The sequence below is a fragment of the Rattus norvegicus genome, chromosome 1, assembly GCF_036323735.1.
Source record: "Rattus norvegicus strain BN/NHsdMcwi chromosome 1, GRCr8, whole genome shotgun sequence".
In the NCBI taxonomy this organism is placed as follows: domain Eukaryota; kingdom Metazoa; phylum Chordata; class Mammalia; order Rodentia; family Muridae; genus Rattus; species Rattus norvegicus.
In genome coordinates, this window is record NC_086019.1 from 207,350,642 (window position 1) to 207,371,619 (window position 20,978).

A 20,978-nucleotide genomic window follows, 5' to 3' on the forward strand; every position below is an offset into this window, starting at 1 on the left:
CAGACCTTCTCAGGATCTCCGTGGGACCTAAGACCTTCCCCTAAGGAGTTTCTTCCTTCTACAGAGTTTCTGAAATTCACGTTGGCACCTCAATTCTGACCAAGTATATTTCTGGACTTAAGGCTTTCCAAGGTTTTCAGGAAGGCTGTGTCTGAAAGACTTCCCTGTTATCTCAAAGGGGTTTAATGTCATCCCCAATACTCACTGGAGCCCAAAGACATCACTGCCACCAATTGTACTACTCATGGGTTTTGTATAAAAGGACTGCATACTACTACAACTCTCTATGTTCTCACCGGTTCTTTTCTTTTGCCTCTCTCTCTTTCTCTCTCTCCCTATCCCTCTCTCTTCCAAATTTGTCATTGTTTCTCTCTGTATCTCCCTAATTTTAATTTTCAACCTCTAAACCGTTCTCTAGGCTCAGCTTCCAAAATTTATTGTTATTTCTCTGTTCTTGGGTCTGATATATGAAGTTCGGAAGCTTTGTTCTAGCAACCTTTCTAGTTCCTGTGTCCATACTTCCCTTTCCTGTATGTTTTTGTTGTGTAAAACCTTTGCTTGTACTCTCCTTAATTACTTATACTGTTTTGTTTTTCCTGAGAGTCCTGTCTTCTCAGAAGACATAGTAAACAAAGATAGTTGAAATTGTAATAATGAAAATTGTGTTTTACATGTATTCCTTGGGAACTATTCAAAATGGCAGTTCAGGAAAACCAAGGATATCTATTTGGTTACTAAAATTCAGGTGAGTGTGTCTGGGTGTGTGTGTGTGTGTGTGTGTGTGTGTGTGTGTGCGTGTGCGTGTGTGTGTGTGTGTGTGTGTCTGTATTTTTTCTTACCTGTTTCAGAGTTCTAGTGCCTTTCTCTTACTCTCTCTCTTTTCCATTCAGAACACCGCAGTACTCTCCAAATCTTTTATATGGAGGCACGAGCTAATTGGAGAAGGACCCAAGCCTTCTGAGCCATGTCTGTTTATTTGAACAGCTGCTGGCTGCATATGCAGCAATCTGGGGCGGTGTGCAGTGCAAGCCGTCTGTACAGCAGGTCTGGCTGTTCTGTGTCCTGTTGAGACATGGGAGAGAAAGGAAAGCGAGCACAGGAAGGCTTGCTTTGGTGGAGACACCTGATCAGCTTCCTGTGCCCGTGAGAAGCCTTTGCAAAGTGGGCTACCATTTTTTCACCTCTTGATGCTAAGCTCTGATGTTTCACAGGAAGACCTACCCCAGCGTCCTTGTTCCTTTTAGGCTCAACGAACCCCAACTATGTTGTGACATTGGAACTGGGGCTAAATCTGAGCTCAGAGATGGGTTACTGTCATGGTCTGAATGGGGCATGGGAGGGAGGTTCTCAGTAGATCTATAGAAAATTGTAGACCCACTAGGTGTATCATTTTTCACCCCGAGGCAACTTTACAGCCCAGCCCTACTTGCCTATAGTGGGGAGGAGTGAATTTTCCCTCAAGTTGCTTGGGTTCTAATCCCCAGGTTTGGAGCCATTTTGTTGCTCTAATTTCAAAGCAAATGAGACCATATATAGAACATACAATCCAATGCAATCAGGTCAATCTCAGCTCCTCCTCTACAGGCCACTCTCCTCGCTCTTTTGCCCTTCTTTCTCTCCTAATGCTATCACTGTCAAACCTCCAGTCTCACCTTTCCCTTCTAGTCTCCAATCACATGCCCTAGATTTATTGACAGGTTAATATAGGAAGACGGTTCCCATGAGATCACCTGGGTACTTGGTGGTCTGCTGTCTGGGGGCAGAATTAGCATCATAATACAAAAAGCAGGACTGGATGGATAATTTAAATGGGAACACTACGTATGCTTTAAGACCTCCCTCCAAAGACGCAATGAAGCCTATGGCGCAAGACCCACAAGGGTTCCCAGGTTACCCCTGTGGCTTTCCAAGTCGTATCTGTGGCCTAATTCCTTGCACAGCATCTTGCTAGAGCCTATACGGGGTATCAAGTGGGCCAATATATTCCTCAATTTCTCATGGAATGTAGGGATGGGAATGAAGGCTTTCTTCATGTTCGAAATGCGACGTACAACATTCCAAAAGATCTCCATATGGTTAAGGCCTTCTTCAAAGTGTTATTGAGACCTCTGTTTTCCCTAGGTTCTTTGTGAAATAGAAAGGTTCTTAGAGACTCTCAGTGTGTCGTGAACTTCTGGCAAGATTACACTGGCATGTTAGGCCTTCCTGAGAAACACAAGGTCTCAGGCCTTGACAGGGTTCGATGTGTGTCCTACAATATTGCAAAGTTGAACCTAAGGTTTTGCCTAGATTCTCTGTCAGTCTAAGAAGGTCCCCAGGATCACACAGCATTTAAAGTCTTCTGCAATACCTCCCCGGGATAGAAGAGCTTTTGGCGTTCTTACTGCGACCCAAGGCTTTCAAAAGGTATTCACGTAAACCTAAGGCCTCACCAAATCCAAACTGTGGTTTTTCACTGGTTCTAACAGTCTTCCACATTCTCACTGAGGAAGAAATCATTCCCCTCCTTCTCACTCATGGCTATAGCTTACCAGAGATTTTCCTTCGGATCTAAAGTCTGTCTTAGGTTCTCATTAAGGCTTAAAGTCTTCCTTAGGACTTCCTTGGACTCGAATGTTTTCCTTGGTTCTCTCTTGGACTCAGTCCTGCTCCAGTTTCTCACTGGAACCTGTTCCATTTCTATGATGTTTCTAGGGTCCAAAGCTTTTCCCAGGTATTTTCAGAGGACTAGTACATTCTCTAAATTACCATTGAGGTGTCATGTTGTCAGGAGAATGTATCCGGTACCTTTTCTTCTGTCAGAGTCTCACTGATGTCCAATAATATGCCAGATTGAAACTAGGTTCTGAGCAGTCTCCTGTGTCTACCTGGAGCCTCATGCCATCCCAGGATCTCATGGACACCTAAGGCCTACCCAGTAATTCCCTGCCTGTTTTGATCTCGACGGTCGGTATGCACAGTTGCTAGAAGAAAAGATGTAGTTTCTTATGCTGAGTGTCTTCCCATAGGTATATGGCCAAGTCCCTAACTAAGGTCATAAATCTATCTTCCCAAGCGTCTCACCTGCCTGGAGAATCTTATCTGAATCTTGGCTCAATTATTTCACGGAAGGAGGCAGTTGAATGGTTAAGATCGCAGGAAACCCTCCATCCGTAGGGAAGACCAACATAGTCCCTTTCAAAGTCTTCAGCAGTCCTGTAAGGGCAAAGTACTATGCATTACTTTTGTTCTCTGATTATATACTCTCAAGTGGGGAGGTGGCATTGTCACTTTGTTCTGTCACATGTCAGATTATCTCTAGTAATTGATATACCTGCAGTCTGATTATCAGGCACAGGCTGGGCACTGTGGGTTTCCAGAATTTAAGCTTTTTTATCTTATGACTCAAAGGCTTTTTCAAAAATTATGTTTGTCATACTGCGGAAGTTCTTGGATTCAGGTACAACCACCTGGGGGCTATAGATCGTAAGGAAAACTTGGAACTGCCATAGACTGAGCAGCCTTGAACAGGGAGGAATAGCATAGTGGTTAGGAACTTGTGGGAACCATGGGTGGAGAACCTCAGGAAGACCACTTGTCTTTTGCTAAGAGGACAAATACCTTCCTCCCTGCTCATGACACTCACTGGGGCTCATGGCCGTCATAAGATGCTAACTTGAATGTAAATATTTTGAGACTCTCACTGGACTTCCTTGCAGAATAATGTCTCTTGAGTACTCATCTGTTCCCAGAGGGTTTCCAAGTTTCTGAGAGTATGAGAAGGCCTTTACCTCTCACCATTCACTAAGACCTCTTTAGGGAGTCACAGGGATCCAGGGCCGTCCTCAGTACTCGGACCTCTATGGATTCCTTCCTAAGGTTCTACTTCAGTGCTCAGACCTTCTCAGGATCTCCGTGGGACCTAAGACCTTCCCCTAAGGAGTTTCTTCCTTCTACAGAGTTTCTGAAATTCACGTTGGCACCTCAATTCTGACCAAGTATATTTCTGGACTTAAGGCTTTCCAAGGTTTTCAGGAAGGCTGTGTCTGAAAGACTTCTCTGTTATCTCAAAGGGGTTTAATGTCATCCCCAATACTCACTGGAGCCCAAAGACATCACTGCCACCAATTGTACTACTCATGGGTTTTGTATAAAAGGACTGCATACTACTACAACTCTCTATGTTCTCACCGGTTCTTTTCTTTTGCCTCTCTCTCTTTCTCTCTCTCCCTATCCCTCTCTCTTCCAAATTTGTCATTGTTTCTCTCTGTATCTCCCTAATTTTAATTTTCAACCTCTAAACCGTTCTCTAGGCTCAGCTTCCAAAATTTATTGTTATTTCTCTGTTCTTGGGTCTGATATATGAAGTTCGGAAGCTTTGTTCTAGCAACCTTTCTAGTTCCTGTGTCCATACTTCCCTTTCCTGTATGTTTTTGTTGTGTAAAACCTTTGCTTGTACTCTCCTTAATTACTTATACTGTTTTGTTTTTCCTGAGAGTCCTGTCTTCTCAGAAGACATAGTAAACAAAGATAGTTGAAATTGTAATAATGAAAATTGTGTTTTACATGTATTCCTTGGGAACTATTCAAAATGGCAGTTCAGGAAAACCAAGGATATCTATTTGGTTACTAAAATTCAGGTGAGTGTGTCTGGGTGTGTGTGTGTGTGTGTGTGTGTGTGTGTGTGCGTGTGCGTGTGTGTGTGTGTGTGTGTGTGTCTGTATTTTTTCTTACCTGTTTCAGAGTTCTAGTGCCTTTCTCTTACTCTCTCTCTTTTCCATTCAGAACACCGCAGTACTCTCCAAATCTTTTATATGGAGGCACGAGCTAATTGGAGAAGGACCCAAGCCTTCTGAGCCATGTCTGTTTATTTGAACAGCTGCTGGCTGCATATGCAGCAATCTGGGGCGGTGTGCAGTGCAAGCCGTCTGTACAGCAGGTCTGGCTGTTCTGTGTCCTGTTGAGACATGGGAGAGAAAGGAAAGCGAGCACAGGAAGGCTTGCTTTGGTGGAGACACCTGATCAGCTTCCTGTGCCCGTGAGAAGCCTTTGCAAAGTGGGCTACCATTTTTTCACCTCTTGATGCTAAGCTCTGATGTTTCACAGGAAGACCTACCCCAGCGTCCTTGTTCCTTTTAGGCTCAACGAACCCCAACTATGTTGTGACATTGGAACTGGGGCTAAATCTGAGCTCAGAGATGGGTTACTGTCATGGTCTGAATGGGGCATGGGAGGGAGGTTCTCAGTAGATCTATAGAAACTTGTAGACCCACTAGGTGTATCATTTTTCACCCCGAGGCAACTTTACAGCCCAGCCCTACTTGCCTATAGTGGGGAGGAGTGAATTTTCCCTCAAGTTGCTTGGGTTCTAATCCCCAGGTTTGGAGCCATTTTGTTGCTCTAATTTCAAAGCAAATGAGACCATATATAGAACATACAATCCAATGCAATCAGGTCAATCTCAGCTCCTCCTCTACAGGCCACTCTCCTTGCTCTTTTGCCCTTCTTTCTCTCCTAATGCTATCACTGTCAAACCTCCAGTCTCACCTTTCCCTTCTAGTCTCCAATCACATGCCCTAGATTTATTGACAGGTTAATATAGGAAGACGGTTCCCATGAGATCACCTGGGTACTTGGTGGTCTGCTGTCTGGGGGCAGAATTAGCATCATAATACAAAAAGCAGGACTGGATGGATAATTTAAATGGGAACACTACGTATGCTTTAAGACCTCCCTCCAAAGACGCAATGAAGCCTATGGCGCAAGACCCACAAGGGTTCCCAGGTTACCCCTGTGGCTTTCCAAGTCGTATCTGTGGCCTAATTCCTTGCACAGCATCTTGCTAGAGCCTATACGGGGTATCAAGTGGGCCAATATATTCCTCAATTTCTCATGGAATGTAGGGATGGGAATGAAGGCTTTCTTCATGTTCGAAATGCGACGTACAACATTCCAAAAGATCTCCATATGGTTAAGGCCTTCTTCAAAGTGTTATTGAGACCTCTGTTTTCCCTAGGTTCTTTGTGAAATAGAAAGGTTCTTAGAGACTCTCAGTGTGTCGTGAACTTCTGGCAAGATTACACTGGCATGTTAGGCCTTCCTGAGAAACACAAGGTCTCAGGCCTTGACAGGGTTCGATGTGTGTCCTACAATATTGCAAAGTTGAACCTAAGGTTTTGCCTAGATTCTCTGTCAGTCTAAGAAGGTCCCCAGGATCACACAGCATTTAACGTTTTCTGCAATACCTCCCCGGGATAGAAGAGCTTTTGGCGTTCTTACTGCGACCCAAGGCTTTCAAAAGGTATTCACGGAAACCTAAGGCCTCACCAAATCCAAACTGTGGTTTTTAACTGGTTCTAACAGTCTTCCACATTCTCACTGAGGAAGAAATCATTCCCCTCCTTCTCACTCATGGCTATAGCTTACCAGAGATTTTCCTTCGGATCTAAAGTCTGTCTTAGGTTCTCATTAAGGCTTAAAGTCTTCCTTAGGACTTCCTTGGACTCGAATGTTTTCCTTGGTTCTCTCTTGGACTCAATCCTGCTCCAGTTTCTCACTGGAACCTGTTCCATTTCTATGATGTTTCTAGGGTCCAAAGCTTTTCCCAGGTATTTTCAGAGGACTAGTACATTCTCTAAATTACCATTGAGGTGTCATGTTGTCAGGAGAATGTATCCGGTACCTTTTCTTCTGTCAGAGTCTCACTGATGTCCAATAATATGCCAGATTGAAACTAGGTTCTGAGCAGTCTCCTGTGTCTACCTGGAGCCTCATGCCATCCCAGGATCTCATGGACACCTAAGGCCTACCCAGTAATTCCCTGCCTGTTTTGATCTCGACGGTCGGTATGCACAGTTGCTAGAAGAAAAGATGTAGTTTCTTATGCTGAGTGTCTTCCCATAGGTATATGGCCAAGTCCCTAACTAAGGTCATAAATCTATCTTCCCAAGCGTCTCACCTGCCTGGAGAATCTTATCTGAATCTTGGCTCAATTATTTCACGGAAGGAGGCAGTTGAATGGTTAAGATCGCAGGAAACCCTCCATCCGTAGGGAAGACCAACATAGTCCCTTTCAAAGTCTTCAGCAGTCCTGTAAGGGCAAAGTACTATGCATTACTTTTGTTCTCTGATTATATACTCTCAAGTGGGGAGGTGGCATTGTCACTTTGTTCTGTCACATGTCAGATTATCTCTAGTAATTGATATACCTGCAGTCTGATTATCAGGCACAGGCTGGGCACTGTGGGTTTCCAGAATTTAAGCTTTTTTATCTTATGACTCAAAGGCTTTTTCAAAAATTATGTTTGTCATACTGCGGAAGTTCTTGGATTCAGGTACAACCACCTGGGGGCTATAGATCGTAAGGAAAACTTGGAACTGCCATAGACTGAGCAGCCTTGAACAGGGAGGAATAGCATAGTGGTTAGGAACTTGTGGGAACCATGGGTGGAGAACCTCAGGAAGACCACTTGTCTTTTGCTAAGAGGACAAATACCTTCCTCCCTGCTCATGACACTCACTGGGGCTCATGGCCGTCATAAGATGCTAACTTGAATGTAAATATTTTGAGACTCTCACTGGACTTCCTTGCAGAATAATGTCTCTTGAGTACTCATCTGTTCCCAGAGGGTTTCCAAGTTTCTGAGAGTATGAGAAGGCCTTTACCTCTCACCATTCACTAAGACCTCTTTAGGGAGTCACAGGGATCCAGGGCCGTCCTCAGTACTCGGACCTCTATGGATTCCTTCCTAAGGTTCTACTTCAGTGCTCAGACCTTCTCAGGATCTCCGTGGGACCTAAGACCTTCCCCTAAGGAGTTTCTTCCTTCTACAGAGTTTCTGAAATTCACGTTGGCACCTCAATTCTGACCAAGTATATTTCTGGACTTAAGGCTTTCCAAGGTTTTCAGGAAGGCTGTGTCTGAAAGACTTCTCTGTTATCTCAAAGGGGTTTAATGTCATCCCCAATACTCACTGGAGCCCAAAGACATCACTGCCACCAATTGTACTACTCATGGGTTTTGTATAAAAGGACTGCATACTACTACAGCTCTCTATGTTCTCACCGGTTCTTTTCTTTTGCCTCTCTCTCTTTCTCTCTCTCCCTATCCCTCTCTCTTCCAAATTTGTCATTGTTTCTCTCTGTATCTCCCTAATTTTAATTTTCAACCTCTAAACCGTTCTCTAGGCTCAGCTTCCAAAATTTATTGTTATTTCTCTGTTCTTGGGTCTGATATATGAAGTTCGGAAGCTTTGTTCTAGCAACCTTTCTAGCTCCTGTGTCCATACTTCCCTTTCCTGTATGTTTTTGTTGTGTAAAACCTTTGCTTGTACTCTCCTTAATTACTTATACTGTTTTGTTTTTCCTGAGAGTCCTGTCTTCTCAGAAGACATAGTAAACAAAGATAGTTGAAATTGTAATAATGAAAATTGTGTTTTACATGTATTCCTTGGGAACTATTCAAAATGGCAGTTCAGGAAAACCAAGGATATCTATTTGGTTACTAAAATTCAGGTGAGTGTGTCTGGGTGTGTGTGTGTGTGTGTATGTGTGTGTGTGTGTGTGTGTGTGCGTGTGCGTGTGTGTGTGTGTGTGTCTGTATTTTTTCTTACCTGTTTCAGAGTTCTAGTGCCTTTCTCTTACTCTCTCTCTTTTCCATTCAGAACACCGCAGTACTCTCCAAATCTTTTATATGGAGGCACGAGCTAATTGGAGAAGGACCCAAGCCTTCTGAGCCATGTCTGTTTATTTGAACAGCTGCTGGCTGCATATGCAGCAATCTGGGGCGGTGTGCAGTGCAAGCCGTCTGTACAGCAGGTCTGGCTGTTCTGTGTCCTGTTGAGACATGGGAGAGAAAGGAAAGCGAGCACAGGAAGGCTTGCTTTGGTGGAGACACCTGATCAGCTTCCTGTGCCCGTGAGAAGCCTTTGCAAAGTGGGCTACCATTTTTTCACCTCTTGATGCTAAGCTCTGATGTTTCACAGGAAGACCTACCCCAGCGTCCTTGTTCCTTTTAGGCTCAACGAACCCCAACTATGTTGTGACATTGGAACTGGGGCTAAATCTGAGCTCAGAGATGGGTTACTGTCATGGTCTGAATGGGGCATGGGAGGGAGGTTCTCAGTAGATCTATAGAAACTTGTAGACCCACTAGGTGTATCATTTTTCACCCCGAGGCAACTTTACAGCCCAGCCCTACTTGCCTATAGTGGGGAGGAGTGAATTTTCCCTCAAGTTGCTTGGGTTCTAATCCCCAGGTTTGGAGCCATTTTGTTGCTCTAATTTCAAAGCAAATGAGACCATATATAGAACATACAATCCAATGCAATCAGGTCAATCTCAGCTCCTCCTCTACAGGCCACTCTCCTTGCTCTTTTGCCCTTCTTTCTCTCCTAATGCTATCACTGTCAAACCTCCAGTCTCACCTTTCCCTTCTAGTCTCCAATCACATGCCCTAGATTTATTGACAGGTTAATATAGGAAGACGGTTCCCATGAGATCACCTGGGTACTTGGTGGTCTGCTGTCTGGGGGCAGAATTAGCATCATAATACAAAAAGCAGGACTGGATGGATAATTTAAATGGGAACACTACGTATGCTTTAAGACCTCCCTCCAAAGACGCAATGAAGCCTATGGCGCAAGACCCACAAGGGTTCCCAGGTTACCCTTGTGGCTTTCCAAGTCGTATCTGTGGCCTAATTCCTTGCACAGCATCTTGCTAGAGCCTATACAGGGTATCAAGTGGTCCAATATATTCCTCAATTTCTCATGGAATGTAGGGATGGGAATGAAGGCTTTCTTCATGTTCGAAATGCGACGTACAACATTCCAAAAGATCTCCATATGGTTAAGGCCTTCTTCAAAGTGTTATTGAGACCTCTGTTTTCCCTAGGTTCTTTGTGAAATAGAAAGGTTCTTAGAGACTCTCAGTGTGTCGTGAACTTCTGGCAAGATTACACTGGCATGTTAGGCCTTCCTGAGAAACACAAGGTCTCAGGCCTTGACAGGGTTCAATGTGTGTCCTACAATATTGCAAAGTTGAACCTAAGGTTTTGCCTAGATTCTCTGTCAGTCTAAGAAGGTCCCCAGGATCACACAGCATTTAAAGTCTTCTGCAATACCTCCCCGGGATAGAAGAGCTTTTGGCGTTCTTACTGCGACCCAAGGCTTTCAAAAGGTATTCATGTAAACCTAAGGCCTCACCAAATCCAAACTGTGGTTTTTAACTGGTTGTAACAGTCTTCCACATTCTCACTGAGGAAGAAATCATTCCCCTCCTTCTCACTCATGGCTATAGCTTACCAGAGATTTTCCTTCGGATCTAAAGTCTGTCTTAGGTTCTCATTAAGGCTTAAAGTCTTCCTTAGGACTTCCTTGGACTCGAATGTTTTCCTTGGTTCTCTCTTGGACTCAGTCCTGCTCCAGTTTCTCACTGGAACCTGTTCCATTTCTATGATGTTTCTAGGGTCCAAAGCTTTTCCCAGGTATTTTCAGAGGACTAGTACATTCTCTAAATTACCATTGAGGTGTCATGTTGTCAGGAGAATGTATCCGGTACCTTTTCTTCTGTCAGAGTCTCACTGATGTCCAATAATATGCCAGATTGAAACTAGGTTCTGAGCAGTCTCCTGTGTCTACCTGGAGCCTCATGCCATCCCAGGATCTCATGGACACCTAAGGCCTACCCAGTAATTCCCTGCCTGTTTTGATCTCGACGGTCGGTATGCACAGTTGCTAGAAGAAAAGATGTAGTTTCTTATGCTGAGTGTCTTCCCATAGGTATATGGCCAAGTCCCTAACTAAGGTCATAAATCTATCTTCCCAAGCGTCTCACCTGCCTGGAGAATCTTATCTGAATCTTGGCTCAATTATTTCACGGAAGGAGGCAGTTGAATGGTTAAGATCGCAGGAAACCCTCCATCCGTAGGGAAGACCAACATAGTCCCTTTCAAAGTCTTCAGCAGTCCTGTAAGGGCAAAGTACTATGCATTACTTTTGTTCTCTGATTATATACTCTCAAGTGGGGAGGTGGCATTGTCACTTTGTTCTGTCACATGTCAGATTATCTCTAGTAATTGATATACCTGCAGTCTGATTATCAGGCACAGGCTGGGCACTGTGGGTTTCCAGAATTTAAGCTTTTTTATCTTATGACTCAAAGGCTTTTTCAAAAATTATGTTTGTCATACTGCGGAAGTTCTTGGATTCAGGTACAACCACCTGGGGGCTATAGATCGTAAGGAAAACTTGGAACTGCCATAGACTGAGCAGCCTTGAACAGGGAGGAATAGCATAGTGGTTAGGAACTTGTGGGAACCATGGGTGGAGAACCTCAGGATGACCACTTGTCTTTTGCTAAGAGGACAAATACCTTCCTCCCTGCTCATGACACTCACTGGGGCTCATGGCCGTCATAAGATGCTAACTTGAATGTAAATATTTTGAGACTCTCACTGGACTTCCTTGCAGAATAATGTCTCTTGAGTACTCATCTGTTCCCAGAGGGTTTCCAAGTTTCTGAGAGTATGAGAAGGCCTTTACCTCTCACCATTCACTAAGACCTCTTTAGGGAGTCACAGGGATCCAGGGCCGTCCTCAGTACTCGGACCTCTATGGATTCCTTCCTAAGGTTCTACTTCAGTGCTCAGACCTTCTCAGGATCTCCGTGGGACCTAAGACCTTCCCCTAAGGAGTTTCTTCCTTCTACAGAGTTTCTGAAATTCACGTTGGCACCTCAATTCTGACCAAGTATATTTCTGGACTTAAGGCTTTCCAAGGTTTTCAGGAAGGCTGTGTCTGAAAGACTTCTCTGTTATCTCAAAGGGGTTTAATGTCATCCCCAATACTCACTGGAGCCCAAAGACATCACTGCCACCAATTGTACTACTCATGGGTTTTGTATAAAAGGACTGCATACTACTACAGCTCTCTATGTTCTCACCGGTTCTTTTCTTTTGCCTCTCTCTCTTTCTCTCTCTCCCTATCCCTCTCTCTTCCAAATTTGTCATTGTTTCTCTCTGTATCTCCCTAATTTTAATTTTCAACCTCTAAACCGTTCTCTAGGCTCAGCTTCCAAAATTTATTGTTATTTCTCTGTTCTTGGGTCTGATATATGAAGTTCGGAAGCTTTGTTCTAGCAACCTTTCTAGCTCCTGTGTCCATACTTCCCTTTCCTGTATGTTTTTGTTGTGTAAAACCTTGCCTGTACTCTCCTTAATTACTTATACTGTTTTGTTTTTCCTGAGAGTCCTGTCTTCTCAGAAGACATAGTAAACAAAGATAGTTGAAATTGTAATAATGAAAATTGTGTTTTACATGTATTCCTTGGGAACTATTCAAAATGGCAGTTCAGGAAAACCAAGGATATCTATTTGGTTACTAAAATTCAGGTGAGTGTGTCTGGGTGTGTGTGTGTGTGTGTGTGTGTGTGTGTGTGTGTGTGTGTGTGCGTGTGCGTGTGTGTGTGTGTGTCTGTATTTTTTCTTACCTGTTTCAGAGTTCTAGTGCCTTTCTCTTACTCTCTCTCTTTTCCATTCAGAACACCGCAGTACTCTCCAAATCTTTTATATGGAGGCACGAGCTAATTGGAGAAGGACCCAAGCCTTCTGAGCCATGTCTGTTTATTTGAACAGCTGCTGGCTGCATATGCAGCAATCTGGGGCGGTGTGCAGTGCAAGCCGTCTGTACAGCAGGTCTGGCTGTTCTGTGTCCTGTTGAGACATGGGAGAGAAAGGAAAGCGAGCACAGGAAGGCTTGCTTTGGTGGAGACACCTGATCAGCTTCCTGTGCCCGTGAGAAGCCTCTGCAAAGTGGGCTACCATTTTTTCACCTCTTGATGCTAAGCTCTGATGTTTCACAGGAAGACCTACCCCAGCGTCCTTGTTCCTTTTAGGCTCAACGAACCCCAACTATGTTGTGACATTGGAACTGGGGCTAAATCTGAGCTCAGAGATGGGTTACTGTCATGGTCTGAATGGGGCATGGGAGGGAGGTTCTCAGTAGATCTATAGAAACTTGTAGACCCACTAGGTGTATCATTTTTCACCCCGAGGCAACTTTACAGCCCAGCCCTACTTGCCTATAGTGGGGAGGAGTGAATTTTCCCTCAAGTTGCTTGGGTTCTAATCCCCAGGTTTGGAGCCATTTTGTTGCTCTAATTTCAAAGCAAATGAGACCATATATAGAACATACAATCCAATGCAATCAGGTCAATCTCAGCTCCTCCTCTACAGGCCACTCTCCTTGCTCTTTTGCCCTTCTTTCTCTCCTAATGCTATCACTGTCAAACCTCCAGTCTCACCTTTCCCTTCTAGTCTCCAATCACATGCCCTAGATTTATTGACAGGTTAATATAGGAAGACGGTTCCCATGAGATCACCTGGGTACTTGGTGGTCTGCTGTCTGGGGGCAGAATTAGCATCATAATACAAAAAGCAGGACTGGATGGATAATTTAAATGGGAACACTACGTATGCTTTAAGACCTCCCTCCAAAGACGCAATGAAGCCTATGGCGCAAGACCCACAAGGGTTCCCAGGTTACCCCTGTGGCTTTCCAAGTCGTATCTGTGGCCTAATTCCTTGCACAGCATCTTGCTAGAGCCTATACGGGGTATCAAGTGGTCCAATATATTCCTCAATTTCTCATGGAATGTAGGGATGGGAATGAAGGCTTTCTTCATGTTCGAAATGCGACGTACAACATTCCAAAAGATCTCCATATGGTTAAGGCCTTCTTCAAAGTGTTATTGAGACCTCTGTTTTCCCTAGGTTCTTTGTGAAATAGAAAGGTTCTTAGAGACTCTCAGTGTGTCGTGAACTTCTGGCAAGATTACACTGGCATGTTAGGCCTTCCTGAGAAACACAAGGTCTCAGGCCTTGACAGGGTTCGATGTGTGTCCTACAATATTGCAAAGTTGAACCTAAGGTTTTGCCTAGATTCTCTGTCAGTCTAAGAAGGTCCCCAGGATCACACAGCATTTAAAGTCTTCTGCAATACCTCCCCGGGATAGAAGAGCTTTTGGCGTTCTTACTGCGACCCAAGGCTTTCAAAAGGTATTCACGTAAACCTAAGGCCTCACCAAATCCAAACTGTGGTTTTTAACTGGTTCTAACAGTCTTCCACATTCTCACTGAGGAAGAAATCATTCCCCTCCTTCTCACTCATGGCTATAGCTTACCAGAGATTTTCCTTCGGATCTAAAGTCTGTCTTAGGTTCTCATTAAGGCTTAAAGTCTTCCTTAGGACTTCCTTGGACTCGAATGTTTTCCTTGGTTCTCTCTTGGACTCAGTCCTGCTCCAGTTTCTCACTGGAACCTGTTCCATTTCTATGATGTTTCTAGGGTCCAAAGCTTTTCCCAGGTATTTTCAGAGGACTAGTACATTCTCTAAATTACCATTGAGGTGTCATGTTGTCAGGAGAATGTATCCGGTACCTTTTCTTCTGTCAGAGTCTCACTGATGTCCAATAATATGCCAGATTGAAACTAGGTTCTGAGCAGTCTCCTGTGTCTACCTGGAGCCTCATGCCATCCCAGGATCTCATGGACACCTAAGGCCTACCCAGTAATTCCCTGCCTGTTTTGATCTCGACGGTCGGTATGCACAGTTGCTAGAAGAAAAGATGTAGTTTCTTATGCTGAGTGTCTTCCCATAGGTATATGGCCAAGTCCCTAACTAAGGTCATAAATCTATCTTCCCAAGCGTCTCACCTGCCTGGAGAATCTTATCTGAATCTTGGCTCAATTATTTCACGGAAGGAGGCAGTTGAATGGTTAAGATCGCAGGAAACCCTCCATCCGTAGGGAAGACCAACATAGTCCCTTTCAAAGTCTTCAGCAGTCCTGTAAGGGCAAAGTACTATGCATTACTTTTGTTCTCTGATTATATACTCTCAAGTGGGGAGGTGGCATTGTCACTTTGTTCTGTCACATGTCAGATTATCTCTAGTAATTGATATACCTGCAGTCTGATTATCAGGCACAGGCTGGGCACTGTGGGTTTCCAGAATTTAAGCTTTTTTATCTTATGACTCAAAGGCTTTTTCAAAAATTATGTTTGTCATACTGCGGAAGTTCTTGGATTCAGGTACAACCACCTGGGGGCTATAGATCGTAAGGAAAACTTGGAACTGCCATAGACTGAGCAGCCTTGAACAGGGAGGAATAGCATAGTGGTTAGGAACTTGTGGGAACCATGGGTGGAGAACCTCAGGAAGACCACTTGTCTTTTGCTAAGAGGACAAATACCTTCCTCCCTGCTCATGACACTCACTGGGGCTCATGGCCGTCATAAGATGCTAACTTGAATGTAAATATTTTGAGACTCTCACTGGACTTCCTTGCAGAATAATGTCTCTTGAGTACTCATCTGTTCCCAGAGGGTTTCCAAGTTTCTGAGAGTATGAGAAGGCCTTTACCTCTCACCATTCACTAAGACCTCTTTAGGGAGTCACAGGGATCCAGGGCCGTCCTCAGTACTCGGACCTCTATGGATTCCTTCCTAAGGTTCTACTTCAGTGCTCAGACCTTCTCAGGATCTCCGTGGGACCTAAGACCTTCCCCTAAGGAGTTTCTTCCTTCTACAGAGTTTCTGAAATTCACGTTGGCACCTCAATTCTGACCAAGTATATTTCTGGACTTAAGGCTTTCCAAGGTTTTCAGGAAGGCTGTGTCTGAAAGACTTCTCTGTTATCTCAAAGGGGTTTAATGTCATCCCCAATACTCACTGGAGCCCAAAGACATCACTGCCACCAATTGTACTACTCATGGGTTTTGTATAAAAGGACTGCATACTACTACAGCTCTCTATGTTCTCACCGGTTCTTTTCTTTTGCCTCTCTCTCTTTCTCTCTCTCCCTATCCCTCTCTCTTCCAAATTTGTCATTGTTTCTCTCTGTATCTCCCTAATTTTAATTTTCAACCTCTAAACCGTTCTCTAGGCTCAGCTTCCAAAATTTATTGTTATTTCTCTGTTCTTGGGTCTGATATATGAAGTTCGGAAGCTTTGTTCTAGCAACCTTTCTAGCTCCTGTGTCCATACTTCCCTTTCCTGTATGTTTTTGTTGTGTAAAACCTTTGCTTGTACTCTCCTTAATTACTTATACTGTTTTGTTTTTCCTGAGAGTCCTGTCTTCTCAGAAGACATAGTAAACAAAGATAGTTGAAAGTGTAATAATGAAAATTGTGTTTTACATGTATTCCTTGGGAACTATTCAAAATGGCAGTTCAGGAAAACCAAGGATATCTATTTGGTTACTAAAATTCAGGTGAGTGTGTCTGGGTGTGTGTGTGTGTGTGTGTGCGTGTGCGTGTGTGTGTCTGTATTTTTTCTTACCTGATCCAGAGTTCTAGTGCCTTTCTCTTATTCTCTCTCTTTTCCATTCAGAACACCGCAGTACTCTCCAAATCTTTTATATGCAGGCACGAGCTAATTGGAGAAGGACCCAAGCCTTCTGAGCCATCTCTGTTTGCACGGCTGCTGGCACTATGTGCTGCGATCTGGGGCTGTGTGCAGTGCAAGCCGTCTGTACAGCAGGTCTGGCTGTTCTGTGTCCTGTTGAGACATGGGAGAGAAAGGAAAGCGAGCACAGGAAGGCTTGCTTTGGTGGAGACACCTGATCAGCTTCCTGTGCCCGTGAGAAGCCTTTGCAAAGTGGGCTACCATTTTTTCACCTCTTGATGCTAAGCTCTGATGTTTCACAGGAAGACCTACCCCAGCGTCCTTGGTCCTTTTAGGCTCAACGAACCCCAACTATGTTGTGACATTGGTACTGGGGCTAAATCTGAGCTCAGAGATGGGTTACTGTCATGGTCTGAATGGGGCATGGGAGGGAGGTTCTCAGTAGATCTATAGAAACTTGTAGACCCACTAGGTGTATCATTTTTCACCCCGAGGCAACTTTACAGCCCAGCCCTACTTGCCTATAGTGGGGAGGAGTGAATTTTCCCTCAAGTTGCTTGGGTTCTAATCCCCAGGTTTGGAGCCATTTTGTTGCTCTAATTTCCAAAGCAAATGAGACCATATATAGAACATACAATCCAATGCAATCAGGTCAATCTCAGCTCCTCCTCTACAGGCCACTCTCCTTGCTCTTTTGCCCTTCTCTCTCTCCTAATGCTATCACTGTCAAACCTCCAGTCTCACCTTTCCCTTCTAGTCTCCAATCACATGCCCTAGATTTATTGACAGGTTAATATAGGAAGACGGTTCCCATGAGATCACCTGGGTACTTGGTGGTCTGCTGTCTGGGGGCAGAATTAGCATCACAATACAAAAAGCAGGACTGGATGGATAATTTAAATGGGAACACTACGTATGCTTTAAGACCTCCCTCCAAAGACGCAATGAAGCCTATGGCGCAAGACCCACAAGGGTTCCCAGGTTACCCCTGTGGCTTTCCAAGTCGTATCTGTGGCCTAATTCCTTGCACAGCATCTTGCTAGAGCCTATACGGGGTATCAAGTGGGCCAATATATTCCTCAATTTCTCATGGAATGTAGGGATGGGAATGAAGGCTTTCTTCATGTTCGAAATGCGACGTACAACATTCCAAAAGATCTCCATATGGTTAAGGCCTTCTTCAAAGTGTTATTGTGACCTCTGTTTTCCCTAGGTTCTTTGTGAAATAGAAAGGATCTTAGAGACATGCAGTGTGTCGTGAACTTCTGGCAAGATTACACTGGCATGTTAGACCTTCCTGAGAAACACAAGGTCTCAGGCCTTGGAGGGTTCGATGTGTGTCCTACAATATTGCAAAGTTGAACCTAAGGTTTTGCCTAGATTCTCTATCAGTCTAAGAAGGTCCCCAGGATCACACAGCATTTAAAGTCTTCTGCAATACCTCCCCGGGATAGAAGGGCTTTTGGCGTTCTTACTGCGACCCAAGGCTTTCAAAAGGTATTCACGTAAACCTAAGGCCTCACCAAATCCAAACTGTGGTTTTTCACTGGTTCTAACAGTCTTCCACATTCTCACTGAGGAAGAAATCATTCCCCCCCTTCTCACTCATGGCTATAGCTTACCAGAGATTTTCCTTCGGATCTAAAGTCTGTCTTAGATTCTCATTAAGGCTTAAAGTCTTCCTTAGGACCTCCTTGGACTCGAATGTTTTCCTTGGTTCTCTCTTGGACTCAATCCTGCTCCAGTTTCTCACTGGAACCTGTTCCATTTCTATGATGTTTCTAGGGTCCAAAGCTTTTCCCAGGTATTTTCAGAGGACTAGTACATTCTCTAAATTACCATTGAGGTGTCATGTTGTCAGGAGAATGTATCCGGTACCTTTTCTTCTGTCAGAGTCTCACTGATGTCCAATAATATGCCAGATTGAAACTAGGTTCTGAGCAGTCTCCTGTGTCTACCTGGAGCCTCATGCCATCCCAGGATCTCATGGACACCTAAGGCCTACCCAGTAATTCCCTGCCTGTTTTGATCTCGACGGTCGGTATGCACAGTTGCTAGAAGAAAAGATGTAGTTTCTTATGCTGAGTGTCTTCCCATAGGTATATGGCCAAGTCCCTAACTAAGGTCATAAATCTATCTTCCCAAGCTTCTCACCTGCCTGAAGAATGTTATCTGAATCTTGGCTCAATTCTTTCACGGAAGGAGGCAGTTGAATGGTTAAGATCGCAGGAAACCCTCCATCCGTAGGGAAGACCAACATAGTCCCTTTCAAAGTCTTCAGCAGTCCTGTAAGGGCAAAGTACTATGCATTACTTTTGTTCTCTGATTATATACTCTCAAGTGGGGAGGTGGCATTGTCACTTTGTTCTGTCACATGTCAGATTATCTGTAGTAATTGATATACCTGCAGTCTGATTATCAGGCACAGGATGGGCACTGTGGGCTTCCAGAATTTAAGCTTTTTTATCTTATGACTCAAAGGCTTTTTCAAAAATTATGTTTGTCATACTGCGGAAGTTCTTGGATTCAGGTACAACCACCTGGGGGCTATAGATCGTAAGGAAAACTTGGAACTGCCATAGACTGAGCAGCCTTGAACAGGGAGGAATAGCATAGTGGTTAGGAACTTGTGGGAACCATGGGTGGAGAACCTCAGGATGACCACTTGTCCCTTTTGCTAAGAGGACAAATACCTTCCTCCCTGCTCATGACACTCACTGGGGCTCATGGCCGTCATAAGATGCTAACTTGAACGTAAATATTTTGAGACTCTCACTGGACTTCCTTGCAGAATAATGTCTCTTGAGTACTCATCTGTTCCCAGAGGGTTTCCAAGTTTCTGAGAGTATGAGAAGGCCTTTACCTCTCACCATTCACTAAGACCTCTTTAGGGAGTCACAGGGATCCAGGGCCGTCCTCAGTACTCGGACCTCTATGGATTCCTTCCTAAGGTTCTACTTCAGTGCTCAGACCTTCTCAGGATCTCCGTGGGACCTAAGACCTTCCCCTAAGGAGTTTCTTCCTTCTACAGAGTTTCTGAAATTCACGTTGGCACCTCAATTCTGACCAAGTATATTGCTGGACTTAAGGCTTTCCAAGGTTTTCAGGAAGGCTGTGTCCGAAAGACTTCCCTGTTATCTCAAAGGGGTTTAATGTCATCCCCAATACTCACTGGAGCCCAAAGCCATCACTGCCACCAATTGTACTAGTTATGGGTTTTGTATAAAAGGACTGCATACTACTACAGCTCTCTATGTTCTCACCAGTTCTTTTCTTTTGCCTCTCTCTCTTTCTCTCTCTCCCTATCCCTCTCTCTTCCAAATTTGTCATTGTTTCTCTCTGTATCTCCCTAATTTTAATTTTCAACCTCTAAACCGTTCTCTAGGCTCAGCTTCCAAAATTTATTGTTATTTCTCTGTTCTTGGGTCTGATATATGAAGTTCGGAAGCTTTGTTCTAGCAACCTTTCTAGCTCCTGTGTCTATACTTCCCTTTCCTGTATGTTTTTGTTGTGTAAAACCTTTGCTTGTACTCTCCTTAATTACTTATACTGTTTTGTTTTTCCTGAGAGTCCTGTCTTCTCAGAAGTCATAGTAAACAAAGATAGTTGAAATTGTAATAATGAAAATTGTGTTTTACATGTATTCCTTGGGAACTATTCAAAATGGCAGTTCAGGAAAACCAAGGATATCTATTTGGTTACTAAAATTCAGGTGAGTGTGTCTGGGTGTGTGTGTGCGTGTGCGTGTGCGTGTGTGTGTCTGTATTTTTTCTTACCTGATTCAGAGTTCTAGTGCCTTTCTCTTATTCTCTCTCTTTTCCATTCAGAACACCGCAGTACTCTCCAAATCTTTTATATGCAGGCACGAGCTAATTGGAGAAGGACCCAATCCTTCTGAGCCATCTCTGTTTGCACGGCTGCTGGCACTATGTGCTGCGATCTGGGGCTGTCTGCAGTGCAAGCCGTCTGCAGGTCTGGCTGTTCTGTGTCCTGTTGAGACATGGGAGAGAAAGGAAAGCGAGCACAGGAAGGCTTGCTTTGGTGGAGACACCTGATCAGCTTCCTGTGCCCGTGAGAAGCCTTTGCAAAGTGGGCTACCATTTTTTCACCTCTTGATGCTAAGCTCTGATGTTTCACAGGAAGACCTACCCCAGCGTCCTTGGTCCTTTTAGGCTCAACGAACCCCAACTATGTTGTGACATTGGTACTGGGGCTAAATCTGAGCTCAGAGATGGGTTACTGTCATGGTCTGAATGGGGCATGGGAGGGAGGTTCTCAGTAGATGTATAGAAACTTGTAGACCCACTAGGTGTATCATTTTTCACCCCGAGGCAACTTTACAGCCCAGCCCTACTTGCCTATAGTGGGGAGGAGTGAATTTTCCCTCAAGTTGCTTGGGTTCTAATCCCCAGGTTTGGAGCCATTTTGTTGCTCTAATTTCCAAAGCAAATGAGACCATATATAGAACATACAATCCAATGCAATCAGGTCAATCTCAGCTCCTCCTCTACAGGCCACTCTCCTTGCTCTTTTGCCCTTCTTTCTCTCCTAATGCTATCACTGTCAAACCTCCAGTCTCACCTTTCCCTTCTAGTC

General features: G+C 44.2%; 1 protein-coding gene across 35 annotated transcripts in view; it reads right to left on the reverse strand.

Moving 5' to 3' along the window:
* Positions 1-20,978, reverse strand: part of Ins2 (insulin 2) — a 149,261-nt gene that overhangs the window by 77,904 nt on the left and 50,379 nt on the right. For 29 of the 35 annotated variants that reach the window (XR_010062670.1, XR_010062672.1, XR_010062674.1 and 26 more), the window contains 8 exons: positions 20,159-20,372; positions 18,537-18,668; positions 16,317-16,535; positions 14,693-14,824; positions 12,469-12,691; positions 8,592-10,947; positions 4,714-7,069; positions 840-3,195 (listed from right to left, as the gene is read on the reverse strand). The gene's annotated coding sequence lies outside the window, so the exon portion shown is untranslated. The remainder of the gene's footprint in view (positions 1-839; positions 3,196-4,713; positions 7,070-8,591; positions 10,948-12,468; positions 12,692-14,692; positions 14,825-16,316; positions 16,536-18,536; positions 18,669-20,158; positions 20,373-20,978) is intronic. The other 6 variants (XR_010062666.1, XR_010062665.1, XR_010062669.1 and 3 more) reach the window with 5 other exon arrangements.